The sequence below is a fragment of the Serinus canaria genome, chromosome 1A (genome assembly GCF_022539315.1).
Source record: "Serinus canaria isolate serCan28SL12 chromosome 1A, serCan2020, whole genome shotgun sequence".
Classification (NCBI taxonomy): domain Eukaryota; kingdom Metazoa; phylum Chordata; class Aves; order Passeriformes; family Fringillidae; genus Serinus; species Serinus canaria.
Window position 1 is genome coordinate 41,294,027 of NC_066314.1, and position 14,189 is coordinate 41,308,215.

General features: G+C 38.5%; 1 protein-coding gene across 1 annotated transcript in view; it reads right to left on the reverse strand.

Moving 5' to 3' along the window:
* Nucleotides 1-9,038: 9,038 nt before the first annotated feature.
* Nucleotides 9,039-14,189, reverse strand: part of KITLG (KIT ligand) — a 52,681-nt gene continuing 47,530 nt past the window's right edge. Inside the window, exon 9 of the mRNA XM_050983895.1 lies at nucleotides 9,039-13,068. The gene's annotated coding sequence lies outside the window, so the exon portion shown is untranslated. The remainder of the gene's footprint in view (nucleotides 13,069-14,189) is intronic.

The following is a 14,189-nucleotide window of genomic DNA, read 5'->3' on the forward strand; positions in this document are numbered from 1 at the left end:
CTGCAGTTTGCTGCTGAAATGTCAGAGCCAGCTGTTCTCATTCCAATGTGACTCAGAGAGCTCTTCATTGTTTTGATTAATCTGCCCAAAAACTGATAAAAGCTGATGACTTAGGATGGCTGTAAAGATTGAAGTCTAGAAGTTCAGAGCATTTTGACTTAATTGAACAGGTATTTGGAGACATTATTACAGTATAACTTATATGATGTGCACTTTCTGAAGGCAGTGAAAAAAATATACCAATATTTTGAGAAATTACTGTAATAATCACATGTATTATTATCTCTTGGTTGAATAATTGTTTCCTGGGCTAGTGTGTGTTTTCCAGCTTTGTACAACCCATTGATCTAAAGGATTTTGATACTTTTCCATTTTTGGCATTTTCATTGCACCAGAAATGTGCTTGCAATGGTGACTTAGCTGCAAAAATAAAGCACAGTTCAAGCTGCAAAATCAAAACACAGTTTAAATTAAAGCAAAAACACCCAGAAACTTTTTAACCCAATTTAATATACTTTAGGTGTATAGAAGGCTTCTGGAGAGAGAAAGGTAATAGTCTGTTCTACATGCTTTAGGAAAGCAAGTAACACTATGCAGCAAGGGAGCAATAATTGAGACAATAAAGGACATTATTTAAAGAATATATAAAGATTGCTGTTATTTGAGTAGACCCACACAGATGATGAGCTCTTTAGCACTGGCAAGTAATAATCCCTTATTTCAGAACTGATGAAGATAACACTGACTCTGTACTGGAGAAAGGATGGATTATTCTTCTAGCCTGTTTTCCTAAAGTACTAAAGGAGGAAACTGAGCAGTTTTAAAGCTTTACAATATAGTAGGAACTTTTGATGGAACATTTCATTTTATATTTCTAGACATGTGGGAGAGGAGAACTTAGAGATAGTTATAAATAGGGGGAAGAAAAGAAGGTGTTATGTCAAAACCTGAAACATCTGTCTTTTATTACTTTGAGGCTTATTAATATTTGTATCTTTGTTATTCTACCTACTTAATATAATGAGGTTTATCTAGACCCACCTTACCAGAGTTAGAGCCACATAATATTAAATGTCTTCTAAAAAAAAGATTTTTTTTAACTGAAAATGATTTAATATTTATTAACACTTTCACCTGATGAAATGTTCTAGTTTTTCATTCCTAGAGGTAGGCAGACAAGGTCAAACAAGATTTGAAGACACACACAACCAGAGTGGGTTAGATTTAAGAGGAAAAGATTTCAAACTATTGTGTAAAGGGAAAAAAAAAAAAAAAACAACAGAAAAAGAAAAGTATGCTGGTCCTTGGAATAAACAATGCAGATACTATGCTTGGCTTAATTCTAAATGTAACATTTTTGGAGACAGTAATCAATTTCGGACATGGTTAAGTAAATATTCCCAGTAGATGGATAAAATGTAATTGGTGTTATTTTCTATGGTGAAAACCGAGTCTTTGTCCTCAAGGTTACTGCAGAAAGCAAAATCTGCGCATCAGTGCTTGCTGCAAACAACCCAAGTGACTCAAAAGCTTTTCTTGAACCCAGAGATGTAATGCTTTAGAAAAAGCACTTAAAAATTGATTTCCATTCCATATCTCTTTCCAGCTGCAAAAGCCAGGAGGTTTGGTTATTTTTGCCCCACCGGTGCTCTGAAGTCCTGGCTGTCATTGAGAAACTGTCTGGAAAGCGTGCTTCACTTTCCAGCAAAAGTGGGCTTCAACTAACAGGAAACTAGGCAAGAAGGGAGAGTTTAATTTTCTTGATAATTTTAAATCTAGTTTCTAGGAAATTATTTCAAAACTGGAGCTCATCCTCTGACGTTTCTTAAGATCTTGTAGTATGACCAAGTATCAGCTTGTGTGTTGCTACACTCAGTTTGTTCTCAGGATGGCTGATTTGCCAGCCAGCTCTGTCAGCATGTTTGTGGGATTATTTTTAGTAGCAGACTGCAGACAGATTGTGGTGTGATTCCTTCACATTTTCAGGTGTCCATTATCAGTCCTTTGCTGGATGTTGCCTCTCCCTCCAGAACTGCTGGAATGTATGATGAGAGAAATCCTCAACCCTTGTAAGTGCTCTATCACCTACTTCAGCTTCATTCATTAAATAGCAGCAGTTTTTAAAGTGTTTCAAGTTTTCCTGGTCAATTTGGTATGGAAACAGTGAGAAAGGCTTACCTGAGCTGTTCTGCCAGCTTTGCTCTGAGAGCAGTAACCTCAGGCAGAGGAGCTGTGATAAATGGTGGGAAACTGAAACATACAACAACTAGAGACTTCTCTGCAGATAAGTTTTCACTAGAACTGTAGCTTTGGTTGATTTCCAAAGTGCTTAGATCCAAAACATGTTGAAACAGAAAGAATCTTGTAATGAGACTGGAAACAATTCATAAAGAAATAGTTGCAGTGGAGTTCAGTTCATAAATGTGTTTGGTGGCTGTGAAGGCAAGTTGCTGACCTTACTGGTAGAGCAGAGAAGTATTTAAGGTCATAAAAATGGTTGTCAACAGAAAAGATATCTTGCAGTCTTCAAAGAAAAAAACACTTGTGTTCCTTTGCTGCTTCCTCCTCAAACAGATTTTTACATTTCCACGAAAAGTAGCATCTTATCAAGTAGATGGCATGTTCTGATATTCCAAAGGCTTTATTTAATTGCCAGAGTCAAATAATGCTTGCCTCTGCGTCCTGCAGTTGAACTTTGCCCTTACTAGAGCACTGTTATCACTTTATAGAAGTAAACAGAAAAGTTTGAAGTGGAAATTATATATTTTTTTACATAATGACAGTTAATACTTTTCCGCATAGTAAAATTGCTCTCTTATCGCTTTCAATTCAGATTAAATGGTTATTTGCAATGTAAAATGTCCATTACAGGTTGGCAGATTGAATTCAGGAATCCCTGTGTGAAATTCCATGGTTTATATGCAAGTGTTTCATATAACTAACTGGTAAACATGAATTAATAATTATCTCCTTTTATGCTTATTCTGCCCTTCAAAGAAGTCAGAGAATTCCAGAACCTGGAAGTAATTTTGTCTGAAAAATAAATGACATTCACACCTCCAAAACTTGACTGCTTGAGTGCATAGCTTCTGTATATGACTTGTTGGATGCTGTTTTTTTAAGTTTTTGGGTTGCTTTCTGTCACTATTTACAGAGCTGGACAGACTTAGCAGAATTTAAAACATTACCAGTTTTGAAAGGGCTACTGAAATTTTTTTTGCTAATGTACAGTTTCTCAAAGATATTTCATTTTCATAATGTAGAAAAGTCAAAGTTTATTTTTAAGCCATTGTTATGATATTTAAATATATTTACAAAACCATCAGGGGGAATTTGACAATAATCTTGGACTGTGTTCACTCATACTGGCTTCTTGCATTATTGCTTATCTTTACATTTTCTTTAGAAATGGTGCTTTTATTTTGCTGCTTTCATTTTTAATACTGGGCACGAGGTACCTGCTCCCCATCCCATCCCAGCCCCATCATTGCACACAAGGAGAATATATTGCTCCTATTACTCAATAGCCAAATCCTTAAAGCATTTGTTTGTGAAAGAGGGAAAATGAAATAAAGGGCTTCTCAGTCACTTTAGGAAAATGAAATAAAGGGCTTCTCAGTCTCTTACCTGCTCACCAAGCTGGGTACATGGCCATGCTTCTCTCTACCTTTGAATCTTGTTGCTGTGCAAAATATTCTCCTGAGATTAGAGCAGATGGAAGCCAAAGCCTGGCACTGCATGGCTTCCCACAGCCTGTGGAGCAGCCCTGCTGCTGTGGCGTCAGGAGGCAGTGGACAGTGTTTGCCTCCAAGAACATATGCCTTTGTGCCTGACTGGTCAGAATATGCAAGCCTGGCCTGGATGGTCATAAGAAGGTGCAGAAGGTGTTAGAATGGGTCTTTGGTCTGGAAATATCTGCTGCTCCTCAGCCTTGGTCAACACAGCAAGGTTAGGTAATGGACATGGAGTTTGGGGTGGGAGGAGCACAGAGCTTGAGTTGACCCTTATTTGGAGAGTCAAGGGTCACAGGAGCTGGTGGGGATGCAGCAAGATGAAACCTGGGAAAATGGCTGCAGGCTATAGCCAGTCTGAGTAACACCAACACGAGGGTCACCAGAAGGAGAGGTCAGACTTCAGTCAGTCTCTTCAGGAAGTTTTATCATCAGGAACCCTATGAGAGAGGACTGCACAAAGAAGCATCTGATTAAATTGACTAGCTCTTGCTATCTTAAAATCTGATGGGCAAATATTTTTAGAGGAAAACAGCATTGACTTATTTACTCAGCATAAATTGTTTGTTCCTCTGAGGAAAACTGTGGGAATTTTTGTGCTCGCAGCTGGCACGCAGACTGCTGTGCAGTGCAGTTTGCAGTCAGACTAGCAGCCCCCCTGTTACAGCTGACCCCAGAAGTCTAATCTTTTGCTAAACATTTTGAAGTGTTTTCTTCCTAATACTAACCCAATTGTTTACTGTCTACATAAAAACTGCTAATGGTAGGGCTGCTAACTGCAACCAGGATACATGATGCTTTAATTGCAGAGTATGACTCAACAGGAGAGCACTGGAAGTCAGGGTGGGGGCTGAAGGAGGGACTGGATAATAACAGGACACAAAGGTGTGTGTATATGCAAGAGAGAAAACCTGGGGCTTTGCCGAGTTTCCAGTTATAGTCCATAGTTGAAATACAGAAGACCAGTTATGCAACCCCGAGCCAGATTTTTGGCTCTCAATGAAATAACGTTGGTGGCCTATATGGAAATATAGATGGATTCATTATCTGAACCCCCAGGGAACACGGTAGGTGTGTGTGGTTCTGGCACAGACAGTCATGGAGCAGGAAGGGCGATGGTGCTGAGCTGCCAAAGGCTGGGGAGCACAACACAGCGTGGGATGCCCACTGAACCTTTTGATCCGTGCATGGAACTTGGCAATCCTGAGGCTCGCTCTCGCCAAGGGTTGGATTTGTGAAGAGATTCTGTGATATGCAGCCATTCCTTCAGGGTATATGATTGAAGTTTGTGGCAGTTACCTGATTTGCTAAAAAACTTTGCCGCATGGAAGCACCACCTCCTCCTCCACCTCACCAGCACCCCTCATCCCACACACGTGCACACTACATTGCAGGTACATTAGGATGCCCACTTGAACTTTGCTATGTAGCACTGATTGTAGCACAAATTCCTATTTGAAATGCAGTCAGTACCCAATTATAGCGCTTAATGGCATTCTTCATTCCCACAACTGTTTGTTTGATCCAAAGGTTGGAAGATTTAAAATATCATCAAGAAAACACAGTGCTTACTGACTGAAGCAGTTGGATTCTGCTGGAACAATATGAAACAAGACTTAACAACAAATTGCCAAGTGGTACCACCGTGTCAATGAGATACTTTCTTCTCAACTTCTGCCAAAGGAGTAATTGCTTCTAAAAACTCATTGCTTTATTCTTGGGGATGATATTTAAAAGATTTAGATGCTATGCCTCTGCCTTCACTGATGCTATTAATTGGTTTTGAGACACATCCCCATTTTTGTCATTTCTAAAGGTGAAGGCTGTTCTGTGTTTTGTTAATGATGACAGCACTGCTGAGAAGAACGAAGGTCTAAAATATTTGACTTTAAGAACATGACAGATTAAATAACCTGGGGGGTCCTAATAATCATCACTCACAATGTAGGAGATGACAAGGGGAAATTTCTAAGATGACATTTTGTCACTTGTGGTAGTCACTTAAAATGACAAAAGCTATACATTCTGCTCTGCAGCTTCTTTACTCTAATTGGGCCAATTTTGCTATCATGCTATTATCCTGCAGAGCAGAACTGGTGACAAACAAAGAGGCTTTTGTGATCTCAGCTGAATATTCTTCCATGAGCTCAAGAAAATATCTTGCCAAAAGAGAATGAAAATTGTCCCCGCATTTTGTGACTGGCCAGAAGCCTAAGGCTCATGTCTGTCTGGAAAAAGTCTCATCTGTATTTTAGCTCCTGCTTGCTTATGGTGGAATTTTGCAGAAGGGACCACAAGTCAGAGGAACTATAATTGCATTTGGGATTTTTCCTGTTACGTGAAATAACTTACCTTGGGATATGGCATGGGAAAAAGAGGGCTAAACTTCTCTTCTGCACTCCGCAATTTTGGCAGTCTGCTTCAATTTAACCATATTTTCCACTATGCACCATCACATAATAATTCCTTTTAAGTATGTAATGACATAAAAGTTGATTGTGTTAGCACATGCTTCTTCGTAGCTATTGGGAAACTTAATCCATTTTAAAAATGTTTGAACTTTGGGAGAAAAATTGTCATAAACAGTTACATGAAGAGTAGTAAGGAAGTGGTTCTATAAGCTGTTAATGTAGTGCGAAATCCTGAAACAACCCATCTTGTTAAGATGAAAACATATTATTTATTATCATTCAGAAGCTTTGGGCAAAAATATGTTTAGTAACACACATTTGTTAACATGGAATAAAATTACACTGGAGTGTAGCATGGAGTGTATGTAGAGTGGGCATATATCCAGCTCATCTAAAATACAGTCATTTCATGGAAGTGTTAAGCTGTTAAAACATATTGCTCTCAAGAAACAGTTGTTTATTATAATAAGCATTGTTTTTCTGCATGACAGAAGTAGGAAAATGTCATTATTAATGCTGTCCATGATTTGGACAAAGATAGCCTTTGTTTCCATCTACTGAACGAGATATTTATATTCGTTGTTTTGGAGAAACTAAAATTGGAAAACTGAAGGTAAATATTTCTCTCAATTCTTTTAGCACATTTAAATCTGCAGGGTTCAGATTAAGCAGCGATGGTGGTGTGCAGTTAGTCAGCATTATGTAAGGCACCAAACATTGTAAAACAGACTACCAGAAATATTATGGTGGTGTCACTTTGGCTGAAGAGCTGCACATTTTCCCAGACCTTCCCTCTTGCCCTTTACTCCATCTGCATGTGCTACAATTCATAGAATCATACATTAATTTGGCTTGGAGAAGTCCTTTAAAGACAATCTAGAACAGCCCCCCTGAAATGAGCAGTGGCACCTTGAACAAGATCAGTTTCCTCTGAGCTCTATTCACCCTGACTATCAATGTTTCCAGGGAACCTCTCTGGACAACCTGTTCCAGTATTTCACCTTTCTTACTGTAGAAAATTCCTTCTTTATATCTCATCTGAATCTGTCCTCTTTTGGTTTAAAACCATTGCCCTTTGTCCTATTGCAACAGTTCCTACTAAAAAGTCACCATCTTTCTTGTCAGCCCCCTCTAAGTATTTGAAGGCCACCATAAGGTCTCCCCAGAGCCTTCTCTTCTCCAAGCTAAATAGCCCCAACTCTCTCACCCTTTCTTCACAGGAACATATTTCATCTCCCTAACCACTTTTGTGTCCTTCTTCTGGACCCTCTCCAACAGGTCCATTCCTCTTGTGTGCTGGGGCCCCAGAGCTGGATGCAATACTTCAGGTGGAGTGTCACCAGAATGGAGTGGAGCAGAGGGCCAGAGTCACTTCCTTCAACCTGCTGGCCATGCTTCCCATTTATAGAGCTTGAGATACATTTGAGACCACTCAGCTTGGTGCTGTCTGTAAACGTGGTGAGGGAGCACTTGATCTGTGGCATTGGTGAAGACATTAAACACTACCCTTCCCAATACAGACCTTTCACCACCAATCTGTATCTGGGCATTGAACCAGATTATGAGTTACCAGCTCCTGACTTCAGCAAGAGTTGTTTTGTTAGCTAAGAACGCTCACATCTCATTTCTAGGTACCCTACTATTACTTCTGCCTTCCTGAAATTCCAGGTCAAAGTGGAGTTTTTGTGGCATTAATGCAGCTTGCTCATGAAGTACACTCGTTTCCAACTCTGCAGCTACATGGTGCTCATGGTGCCTTAGCTGAATCGAGTGCCATCCTACTGCTGACCCACCTGAGACACCAGTGCTGCTCCACAGGGCATTGTGGTATTCACATTCTCTGAACAGAGAGAGACATAACTCTCTCTTCCAGGATTTTTCCTGGGGCAGGCAGTGAGAACCTCAGAGAAGAAGAGAAAACAATTCTTATCTCTATTCACCGCTCCTGTTTTTTTGCACCTGTGGAATGTGTTATGGAGATTGTTTACCCAAAGTGATTTGGTTATTGGATATGGGTGAAAGTTGTTTTTGAGTGATTTGCCAATCACTCAAAGCTGTGTTTGACTGTCTGGAGACAGTCATGGGTTTTTCTTTAGCATGTAATTTAGTACAGTATAGTATCTCTTTAGTATAGTTATAATACAGTATATAGTATAGCTTAATAAAGCAATTGTTCAGCCTTCTGAATCATGGAGTCAGAGCACATTATTCCCTGGCTGGGGGCACCTTCTGCAATAAGGCATGACTCCTGCTACACCATCAGTGAGGGCTGTTTCATGGCCTTCTTCAAGCCATCAACTGCACTTCTGCCTGTGCCCAGATCAGCAGCCACAGCTTTCATTCATATCCGTGCCCCAGATTCTGGCATCTCCGAATTCTGTTCCCTTGTGTCCCAGTCTGATAACCCTGCTCTACTCTTCCTCATCAGTCCTGTCTCTATTCCTATTTGCAAATCACTCTGTATTTGCCTACTGCAACATCCCTTCTGTCTTCCAAGGCTCATTAATGCTCTCTGAAAGTCTCAGCAGGTTTACCTCTTCGTCTTTAGCTGACATCTTTCCATTCTCTCTCAGGAAGGGAGAGGTGCCAGAGCTCCCTGAGCAGCTCGTTTTCTCCTCCCAAACTCATCCCATCCCAGACTTCTTACATAAAAGCCACAGTAAACTGCTGAAAACTTAAAGGAAGGTTGCCATCCTTACCAGGATAAGCTCTGGTTTCTACTGAAAGATCCTGGTAAATTCCACTCACTGCAAAAGAAGTGCATTATCATGAAATGTCTGCATCAAGTGAAGGAGTTCGCATCAAGTAGCATATGTTCTGAGAGAGAATTCTTTCAGATTATGACAGAACATAAAAATGTCTTAAGTGGGACTAACACAAAGCAATATACTAATCATTTGACAGTGCATAATATCTTTATTTAGAACAATAAAGCATATGTATATAATGTAAATTCCAAATCTGAACTGGTATAAAAAGGGATCTGGGAAAACATCTATCTTTAAGAGGACACATATGTACATACACATCACATTTTATAAACTTTGCTGATTACCTTCGATCAGAATGTAACTATGCAAAACTGTGCTGACATTTACATTGAAATAAATGAATTTGCCCATAATGCAACCAGCAAACATCTGTGTCTCTATCACTAAAGAGTCTGAAATTTCCACGTTCCATTTATTTGATAAAAAAATAGCAACATGCCACCATTACTGTAAATCTGCATTTAAGACAGTTTAATTGGATTTATGAATTTAAAAATGTTGGATAATTCTTAAACATAAATCAAACTCAAAATATCAGTATTTTATGCGTACTGTTAAATTTTTAAATTAATAATTCTGTTTTGTGTACTGAACAGTTTCAGCACATTACGTAGAGCAACAGAGAAAACAGAGCTGCTGCAAATGAGAATCTAAAACATGTGCAGGTTGTACACATACTCCATAGTAAAGCACATTTTATATGCTTATAAAATGACCTCAAGAGGAAATAAGTACCATTAATTCATTCAAGTAAAGACACATCTAAAGTAGAACAGTTACTCAGTATAAGACTATCTGCTTTTTTATTCTCACAAGGCCACTAGTAATTGCATGCAAAGCTCAACTATTTCAAAGAAAACCTAAAAATGTTACAATTCTCACCAAACCACAGATATCCAAAAGCCAAATTTGGTTGACTTTTATATAGAAAAAATAAAATACCCCTTTTTTCCCCAGTTTTATTCTAAGAGGGAGTGTGTTGATTTTCCAACTTTGTTAATGCATGGGTTCTGTCTACCCGAAAAGAAGACTGAAAAACTGATCACTCTTTAGAAGTTCAACTTCTTTAGAAGTTAAGAAGCAATTAAAGGTCTATTTCTGCCACCCCATCTCCAACAGAAGAGTACATTACTCTATTTCCTTTGATTTCAGATGTCTCACAAGTTGGTAGTCTTTCAGAATCTCACTATGTCCAAAGTAAAGATCTCCTCAGTGGGCACAGAAAGTTTCCAGTAAATTCACGATGCCACTCCAAAGTGCCGTGCCACCTAGTGTATCCATGAATGTCCAGAAGTCTCCTTCTGGGTTGCAAAAGGATTGAAAACACCCAACCAGTTCTCTCTTGTGTTCAGATCTCTCAAAATGAGGGCAAAGAATGGGAAAACCATGTGGTCCAACAACAGTTCTGCTACTCCAGGTGTCACATGAACTTTTGTGCACATTCAAAGAATAATGGCTGTGATGTGAAGGTCAAAAGTATACATGAACTTTCTTTCTGTTCTCATATAATTTAAAATTTACCTTGCTCCACAGAAGAGATTAAAGTGTCTGACATTATTTGAAAGTGATTGGAAAGTGAGTATTTTGTCATAGTCAATTTTTATTTCTGTTTCAATTCATAACTGACATTTTCTATAGTATTGAAGATTAAGAAGCCTAAAATTTGAATAGGCTGCTTTTGAATATCAAAGTATAGTTTGAGGCACACCAATGTGACCCAAATTAAGTGTTATTGAGTATTTGATTTTCTGGAAAGAATGCATTTTGAAAAATGAGCATTTTTTACCAACAAATAACATTAATAAATATAAGATTTTTGTTTTCCTGAAGCTAAGGAAAAAACACAAACCCTCAAATGCATAAGGTAGCCTCAAGAGCACATTGTATAAAGTATTTAAGGTTTTCATACAAGGATGAAAGGATAATTGCTTCCATTTACTGTGAATACTTTTCCATTCAGTCAAAACCAATACACAGTTATTCTCTGCATTACCAATAAGGTGCAAATTTCCATCAGTTAGGTCACGCTGACATCTCTTTTAGGGTACCTGTCAAAAAAGTTTGAAACTCAAAGTCTGAGGGCCTTGTGAGTAAAGAACTACACAGAGTCAAAGGAAACTCAGCTTTATATGGGGAATGCCATTGTTTGAAGAATGCACTTGCTTTTTAGAAGTGATGAGCATCCCTGGTTATTAACTGGTGAATGCTCCACCATCTTCAGAATAAATGTGAAGGCCTAATTCTGACACTAAGCTTCTTTTGATCTAGTCTAAGAGAAGTTCCTCAGCTGAGGCAAACTGCAAAGTTCTGTCATCCTTAACAGAACTATGCTAATTTATACCAGCTGAGTAGGACTTGAAGACCCTTTCATGACAAACAGAAAGTGCAAAAAGGGCCGGATTATAAATAAAAATTCCTCATGTTGAAATCCTTCCATCAGTGAATTAATGAGAAATTTCAACTTTATTGCAGTAGGGTCAAAATTCCATGCAGTGTAGCTACATGCCACATCATCAAGTATGGTAAGGTTCAGAGATTTTTTTCTTTTTGTAAGTCTGAAAGACAGTTTTACCAATAATACACACACACACACACAAACAATCACAAACACACACACACACACACACACACATATTATATGTATGACATATTCTTTTTATGCATGGTTCTCAGAAAATTGAACAGAAGATTAAAACTTCCACAAGGACTCTTAAAAATTTAGTAACTATACATTTTAAGGAGATGTCCAACTTTATGCACAACTTTAAAAGGGTTGCTGGGTTTTTTTCTGTTTTTTTTAAGTTTTCAAGTTATTTAAACTAAAACCCTTGTTGAGCTGGTCAGTATCACTATTGATGACAGTTTGTCACCTCATGTGAGCTTTTACCATTTACCCTTCTGAATTACAACCCCTACTACACGTAAATAATTCATACTCATTATCTGGGAAGAGACAAGATGAAAAGATGCACAACTACACTTGTAACTTTTACCATGGTATTTTTAGGATTTACTTGAAAATGCACATCTGTACATCAGTCCTGTTCATATTCCATGGATACTGTAACAGTAATAGATGCAGAAGACAGGTGGGAAACAAAGCCTTTCTCTTTTGTTTCAAAAGAATTAACTTTCAAAAGTGGAGAATGCCAGGATATTAAAGCTTACTAATCACTTAAAACACAAAGCAAACATTAATTACAGCTGATGTAAGTAAAAGCTAAATACACTCTCAGGATCTTTCAGATTTTCTATGCTATACATTTACAGACAAGGTATAAATGGCATGCATCTTCAGAATTTAAAATGCATTTCCTGGGTTTGTCTTTATTGTGATGTTCGAACGCAATTCAGACTCTTTACTTTGCCTTAGCATGACTGGAAATTTCACCAGTGTTCACACAGCCAGCAGTTACACTAAATTCTTCGAAGCTCCATGAGGTACATTCACCTCCTGTTTACTTTGTCTTCATCCAGTATTTGGTTCTCCTGAACAGAGACCACCAACGCTGATGAATTCTTGAGGCTTTCTGGGGTGGGCAGCCAGCCACCTGGCAGCCGATAGAGACCACGTGTTGCTGTACACACTGCCTTTGACAGGCATAAACACAGCTCCTTATAAGTCTAAGTCTAGAACACGAGCTCAGGGCATGACTTTGCTTTCAAGTTTTATATACAATATTGAAGAGTATGTTATCTGTATCCATTTCTGCGTTTTCTGTCAGTTCAGAGACTTTCACCTGAAGACATCAATTTAAGGTAGAGGACACAGAATTTAAATTAAGGATGCAAAGGTATTTATGACTTGCAATGATTACACACTGTTGGAGGCATTTGAAAGATGCTTTTTTTGTTCAGGACACACTTTGTTTGCCAGAATCAGCTGAAAGTATTAATGCAATTAAAAAACCTCAAATGTCACACAAGGTGGATATTCACATAAGATACAGTCCTGCTAAGTGCACACTCTTCTTGTCATTGTTCAATTCAGTGTTGGTTTCACAGTAACAAACACAAATTGTCCTCATTTCTGTATCATGTCTATGGAGTCATGGGCAGCAACAACAGATGCAGACTCAGTCTGTCACTCCAGAAGGAATACGAATGTGCTTAAAGCTGCTTCATTTATGAAGCGAACATGGAACTGTTACCTGCCTGGAGAGAAAAACAGAAATTCTGATTTTGCTGATTAGTTTTCCCTTCTGTATTACTAGACAGTAGATCTTTTCACAGACATACAACATAGACATGTTTTTCTTATAATTTTGGAAATAAATTTAATGACACTTGCATAGGAAATTCTTGAATCAGAATTCAAGAATTGAATTTTGATTCAAGAATTGTTGTAAGATGTACTTTCCTGATGCAAGAACTCACTTGCCTGCAAAAGCTCATTGATGTCATCTAAGGTAATGGAACCACTCTCGTGTTTTACAGAACTGTTTGGGCATTTTGGTATTGGCAATCTCTGGCAGCAAACTTCCCTTTGAAGTCATCTGGACAAACCAAACTGAGTTTACATCTTTGGAAAAATGGAACAACTTGTCCAATGCAGTGACAACTTTGCTTCTCAACGAGCATATGGTAGAACAAAGCAGTTAAGGAGAATGAAAAACCTCTCAAGTTGTAGATAATCCAATCACATTGAACACCTGAGAGTAACAGCTACAGGAAAAACTGCAAGACTGAGATTGTCTGTTATGCTCTAATGCTGCTCTTTCCACTCCTGATCAAGAATGAAGAGTTCAGTGCTGTCTGAATTTCCCAGACTCTTACCTAGGTGCCATGGGTTAAATACAGCACAGTTTCTGTGGTAAGAAGCCTCTTGCCAGAAAAGTGCTGCTCTGCAGAGGACAGCTGGGACTGAAAAACCTCACTCACCTCTGCTGCTCACTCTTGCTAAAGCAAGACTGATGCATCTGAGAAGGCTACAGAGACTACAGAAATGTGCTGACTAAGCTACAATTATATGAAAGCTCAGCTCTATCTGGCCTGTTCTCCTACACTCACCTGCTAATTTTGTCAGATTGTGTTCTTAAGTTCACATTGTGTTCTTTAGTTCACATTGCTTTGAAACAGCTGCAGTGTAACAGCTGAAGGCTTCTCTGTATCAGCTCCAACACCAAAAATGAGAAGCAGGAGCTGTGCTTTGTTCTGGAATTCTTGCAAATTTCATTTTGAAGCATTCAAGTTAAAAATCAAAGGTCTGCATTAATGATACAGGATTAATTAAATTAGCTGCTAAAGATCTTATACACCTACTAAATGCTAAATGA